The 6,993-nt window shown below is 29.4% G+C and overlaps 1 pseudogene; it reads left to right on the top strand.

Annotated features, from left to right (window-relative positions):
- The first annotated feature begins 3,909 nt into the window (after positions 1 to 3,909).
- Positions 3,910 to 4,194, top strand: LOC113386370 (annotated as a pseudogene).
- Positions 4,195 to 6,993: the final 2,799 nt, after the last annotated feature.

Consider the following 6,993-nt stretch of genomic DNA (forward strand, 5'->3'; position numbering starts at 1 on the left):
CCAAATTCATCAAAAAAGTTTATAATAAATACCTATATTTATAAAAAAAAACTGAAGGTAACTTCTTTTTCTAAAAGTTTAATGAATTGTGTTTTAATTTCGTGTGAAACCATAATATTTGTGTTGCAAATTTTTAACTTCTTGAAGAGTAAGTTATTATGATCGTTCTAATATTGTAATTGAAAATTTTTGTCTATTTTTAAGCTTCAAAGGTTTCTGAACATTTTGGCATAACTAAGAAAAAAATTCTGTGTTTGTATATGTATGTATGTGTGGATACAATTTTTTTTTGTCGACGTTTTTGGGAACACAGATCAACCGATTTAAATGGCTTGAAAAGCATTCGATTTCTACTTATAGTGATTAATTATAGTGTTTAGTTTTTGGAAAATGTCGGTGGTCCAGCCGTTTACGAAGCAAAAAGTGCAGAAAATAAAAAGTTTTTGACAGAACAGTGTATCCGATTTAAAGTTTCAAAAATCATTTAATTCGTAATGATGAGAAGACGTAGTGATTAGTTTTTGGCTAAGACAGGCCCAGCCGTTTCGGAAATAAGTAGCTAAAAGTGTTAAAAATAGCAGTTTTAGATAGTACAAAGAATCAGATTAGAATCATTAAAAATTCAAATTAGCTACTAAAGATACGATTAGTTTTGGCGAAAAAAAATCAAACGTTTGCTTTTTCTAATTTCCAAAAAGATAATGTTTTTTGAATATCGAAAGTGATTCGGATTTTAATACTAATTGTTGCTAAAATCTTAAAGCTTATATATATTTCAAATGAATAATTATAACTTTGCAATTCAGTTCATATAATTCTCAGAAGTATGAGGTAAGTTCCTTCATTCTACCTTCGCTTGATCAAGTTTTGTTTATTTTTTACTTTTTATGCAAACATATATAAACGCTGTTGTATAATTTATAAGCTATCTTTTAGTTTGTCTATAAAATACAAATAATGGAGATTATAGTATTTATAATAATCTATTTGAAAGCATTTAATATTCCTTGAATATTTATTTCATTAGGTTACGGGAAGTTCCAGTAATTTGCCTTAAGGCACGATGTCTGATACACTCTTTTGCTTTGCTATTTTCCTTATTATGCGTTATATATACCTAGAATATACCTATTTTTTAGTTAATATTGTAAAATATTTATTATTAGCAGTCTCTGCTTATTGTTTATAAAAAAAACAGATTGCAGAATAAAATTAATAATAAAAATCAATCATTTAATTAGTAATTAATAAACAAAATAGTATTAATGCTATATTCTGATGATAGTCCATTAAATTATTACAAAAGGCATAACAATCATAAGTATCAGTCAATTGACAAAAGGCAGAATCAAATTTCAACTTAAAAATTAATAAATAGGGATAGGAAATAATTAAATAAAGAATTTATCATTTGTCCTATCTAATTTATTATTTATAATAATTACAAAATTGGCGAAATCCATTACTTACACGCATTAAAATGAGCTTCTGCAAAGTATTATATACTCATTAGCATGATTATATTCAACACACCTATATTTATTTAGTAAATTTGCATCTGACGATCAGCACGAAAAGTCTTTACAATTAGCATTAAAAATGTCTCTGGATAAGTTAGAAAGTTATCCCATTTTGTAATAATATTTTTGTAGAATTTTGTATTTAATTACTTTGATATTTCGTAGTTGATAAAATGATATCAAAAAAGTTGTTCAGTGATTCAGCTTTTGACAAAATAGATAAAACAAAAAATAGTAGCTTAAATTTTTGAGGAGCTTTAAATTAGTTAAGAAAAGATCGTTAGGGTTTTTTTGGTTGTGTTTTTTAGAGTTGATCTAATAACATCCTGGCTAAGCAATTAAAATATTCAGTCAGCCTATTTATATACATATGACTTTGCCTGAAGATTTAATTTCTTGAAAAAATCTATAACCCAATCTTTCTGAAGAAGTCTAATTGGTTATATCTGATATTGAGTGAAACATTTTTTTTTGGTTTTGTTTTTTGGAGTTGATCTAAAAACCTCTTGACTAAACTATTAAAATGTTCAGTCAAACTATTTTTATACATATAAATATGCCTGATTTTTTTTATTTCTATAGAAATCTATTTCCAAAACTATCTGAAGAAGCCTATTACAATTTATGTATTTGACATTGAGTGCATTATTTTTTCTGGTTTTGTTAAATATCTTGTTTTACATTGTTATTTATGGTACATTGTTATTCAAATAGTGCTATTAATTTCAACTGATATATTACTATTGATATATTTAATGTTATTTCACAAGTTATATGATATTAAATCAATAAATAGAAATGTATTACGGAATAAAATAACTTTTAGGCTTCAACATTAACTGAATCAAATAAGTATGTTAGTTTATGCAAGTTATAGTTGAGCAACAATTTTCACCTATTTGCAACATAAAATTTTGTGTTTTTTCAACAGTGATTTTGAAAAAACTTCGGGTCGAGATCTTATTTAGATACACAAGTTTCAAGCCATAGTTTCCCAAACTTTTTTTGTGTCGGTATTGTCATGAACCGTTTATTTACTCGATATTAGTGGTGTTGTGCTAATATTTTTTACCGGAACTTTAAAATCAAAAGACCGGTTCAAAAACCAGTTTTCCTATTTGTTTCGGTTCGGTTCGAGTCCCAGTTCACCGGAAAAAAAGTTCTGGACTCTGGTTTACGGTTTGGAAAAACAAGACAGTTCGTTCCGGTTTATGTTACTGTTTGGGTTCGCACAAACCCAATAATAAAACATATAAAAATTCGACAAAAATTAGAAAATAAATCAGCATTTTCTTTCAATACGTTAGCTAAATCTTCTTGTCAGAAATCTTTAGTTCCGGAACGCGTTCCTGTCCAAAAAGGAAGGTAAAACCACTGCCCGATATCGTTTTTTATTATTCTTTACTGTACTAAAGTTTACTAATAAATATTTAAAGTAAAAATATATTATACTTGTATATATTTATTATTGAATTTAAAATAATAATAAAAAAATAAGATAAGCAAAATGTAAATGTTTAATCATCAACATTTGGCAACATTTTTTGTAAATTCTAATCTTTCATATCCCGGCTAATAATGTGCAGTACACATCTTTTTTATGTCAGGGTATCACTATTTTACAACTATTACATTGTTTTCTAGCGTTAGTATCTAGAAATACTATGGCAATCTTAAAAAGAACATTGTCAAGCCTTTCAATATTCTTAATCAACTCTCTTTTAACTTTCTTAAATTTTCATAAATTTTCTATTCATAAACTCAAATATTTTTCATGTATCCTTTATAAGTGTAATGATCTGTTAAATTCACCATCTAATGTCCTCTAACTGTAACTCAATTAATAAAGATTATTTACAATACTTTACTAAAACAACTTATTATGTATTTTTAAGTCCTTCTGGACTGGTGCTATTTTGTGGGCTATGAGTAATAGCAATTGTTATAAATATTTTAAAATCTAAAATAATATAAGTGCTTATATTTGGTCTACTACTTTATCTATGTTTATCTACAAAACAAAATAAGCAAACATTGTCGACACAAGCAATATGCTTTTTCGAATCACTCTAATCGGTCGCTCTGTTTTCTCATAAACTTAATTGCCACTTTATGCACTTCTTGCCCCATATGCAAAACCAATTAAAAACTAATTAACACGTTTTTCTAGTCAATTGAAGTCGAATACTTTTTGAATTATTCAAATCGGTTGATCCGTGCGCCCGTAATCGCAGATGAAAAATTCTATCCCAACATACAAACATGCACATACATACATCCATTTTTTCTGAGGCATGTCAAAATGTTCAGAAACCTCTGAAGTGTAAAGATATTACTTATCCCACCGACCGTTTTGCAATAAGTAATGAATTTATTATTTTAATAGGCTATGGCGATGACTGTAAAAGAACCTCTGGATTTAATCAGACTAAGTTTAGACGAAAGAATTTACATTAAAATGCGGAATGAAAGAGAATTACGTGGAAGACTTCATGCCTTTGATCAACATCTCAATATGGTACTTGGAGAGGCGGAAGAAACTGTCACAACTCTTAAAATTGATGAAGAAACTTATGAAGAAGTCTATCAGACCACTAAAAGAAGTATTCCAATGTTATTTGTGCGTGGAGATTGTGTTATAGTTGTATCACCTCCAATGATAATTGATGAATAGAATGCATATTTCTTTAACTATTATTTGATCATTGTATTTAAATATAAAAAAATTATAGCAACACTTCTTTGCAGGGGCGTAGCGTGCATTGGCGGGACCCCACATCAAAATTTTTTCGGGCCCCCCCTAAAGCAGGGCAGTATTTTCACTTTTTTTATAAATATTCACTTATCATCAATATTCATCTATCTCTTTTTCAAAACAAACGTTACAAACGATGCAAATTCAATCTACACATTTATTAAATCATTTATAGCTTATAGTTTTTGATAAAGTTTCTGCTTCTATGAACAATAATGATCTGACTGCTGTTCCTGTATCACAGAAGTATTTAACTTCCCAAAAGAAATGTTTATATTTTTGCCAGAAAAGGTTTGTTTACAACTATTGGTTGAGCTGATTCCTCGAAATTAGGAAAAGAGTGCTAAAATTTTCGCACTCTTTTCAAAATCAAGAACTGTTCGGAATAAATCCCCCGGACCTCTTTTTCTTTTAAAAATCATAAAAATTTGGAATAAATCTAAATTCTTATTGACTGTATCGATTATTTACACATATCGGGAAATACAAGCAAAGATCCCTAAGGCTTAAAACTTATTAGCTAATTTTTTATAAGTTTTTTTTTTATCGTTTCCACAGCAATCAGAACTCTTTATTACTGTTCTATAAGCTGTTTTTGTGTATGACTTATGACCTAAGGTATTGATATGAGTAGCAACCCATCGGTTCATCATTCTCCTATGTGTGGGGGTTTTATTAGCTCTTATGTCTAATAGTGTGCATATGATTGTATGCAACTATGTCCACGAAGGACGATTTCCACTTGGAATTATATTGTGATCTATAACCCCAAGTGGAAATTTGACATCAAAGTTACCTGATGTCAGGCTTGGCGGTAGCGGGAATCGAACCAGCGAGCCTGGGTCTAGTTGGTGCTAGCCCACGCTCTAACCGATATCGCCACTGCTGGCCCCAGTTTTATTTTTGAAAAACTTTTTCAGCATTTACGGTTGCAACTGGGTAAATTGTATGCAAAAATTACTTCGGGAAAATTGTAAGCAAAAGTATTTTTGATACGGATGATACGGCGGTAGTTACGCCCCTGCTTCTTTGTAATAATCGCTTGCCTATGTAATCGAAGCTATGAGTAAAATTTACCTTACGCCATCGATACGTTTTGATTAGAATCGGTACCGCCAAAAGAATCGAGCGTAAGTATCGAAATCCAAAATACTCACAATCAGTATCGAAAGTCCATATTTACGATCTGGCACTATTATAATGCCACACATTGCTATTAGTTGCAATATTTTTTCAACTGCACAGTCCGGCGAAAACGTTTTAATGTCTTTTGGTATAATCGTAGTGAATCAGTTACAGGAATATTAGTTATATTCGCTTCTGTATAATAAAAGTGCACAGGTTGTCTTAGCATTCATTACCGGTGGTGAATGACTTAACCCGCGGCCAGAGCGTTCGTCGTCGTCACATCGGCAGACCCTGCGCACTGGTGCCCCATGGCCCATGGGTGCGCGTAGCCGTCGTTCGTAGTTCGATCGCCGCGGGCTACAAGTAGGGCTTTCAATACTGACTAAAACTGGATACCGATGTTCGACATTTGAAAAACTGAATACCGGAATACCGATATTAATGAAAAAATACTAGTTTCATTAATATTAATTGTTATTTATTATTTAGGCTGTTCAAAAACGCTTGATTAAACATCATGGGACGCTAAAGAAATTTGCATTTTTTTTGTGATATAGTTTATTTTAAGTACCTTGTGCTTTTAGACTTTATTTTTGCGCTATATAAAATAAAAACTAATGTTATTTCATTATATCTTATTTTATCCTATCTTATACTAGCTGTTAGCTGTACCTGATTTCGTCCGCACAAAGTTTAATAAAAAAGTTAATAAGTTTATAATATACTTTTTGTTTTTGCTTTAGTTTAAAACATTCTCCAAATCTTATTTATTCTTAAATCTTATATTATAAAATTTCTCTTATTTTAATTTAAAAAAAAGTACCCTAAATTAACAATTATATCAAAAATTTAATTACATACATTTGAGTTCGATATTCGAATTTACGTTAAAATTTATAAATTGTTTTAGTTAGTTAATAGCGAAGATAGTATTCTTTTCTAGAATATATATTTTTAAGTTAGTAGTTTTTGCAGTTTAAATACATACACAGTCCACAGTCGGAAGTACAGCTAGTTAAAAATGAAATCCAAAAGGAACTGCACATAATCTACATGCCAGAAGATAAAATAGAATGAAAAAAACTGTAAATATAAAATATATTTTTGATTTGTATAAATTACAAGTGATAGCAATATGATTCCAAGTGAAAATAGCCCTTACCCGACATTGCTGCACCAATAAAAAGTCAGCCCTATTAGATTAATTCTAATAACAAAATCATCAAAAATGGATGGAATAACCATTGGGTTACCATCTAAAAAAAAGGAAGTAAGGAGAAGTTTCTGCCCAACAGCTCATAGAACGTAAGGTTCTGATTACTGTTAAAAAATAAACTAGCTGTAAGTGGAATTCTGTCTTAAGGCAATTAAGGCATCGTGCCTTAAGGCAAATTGCTGGAACTTCCCGTACCAAAAATTATAATTTTTTTAAAAACCATTATAATTTTTTTAAAAACAATTAACATTTTTGAAAAAAAATTACTTTGAAAGAATAAGATTTTTGAGAAACTATAAATCGGACAAAAAATAACTTTTTTTGAAAAAAAAAATTTTTTTTTTAAAAAACATTTTTTTTAAATTTTTTTTTTT

Source organism: Ctenocephalides felis, unplaced genomic scaffold, assembly GCF_003426905.1.
Source record: "Ctenocephalides felis isolate EL2017-DRISC unplaced genomic scaffold, ASM342690v1 CF-g0.4_SCAFFOLD_00845, whole genome shotgun sequence".
Taxonomy (NCBI): Eukaryota; Metazoa; Arthropoda; class Insecta; order Siphonaptera; family Pulicidae; genus Ctenocephalides; species Ctenocephalides felis.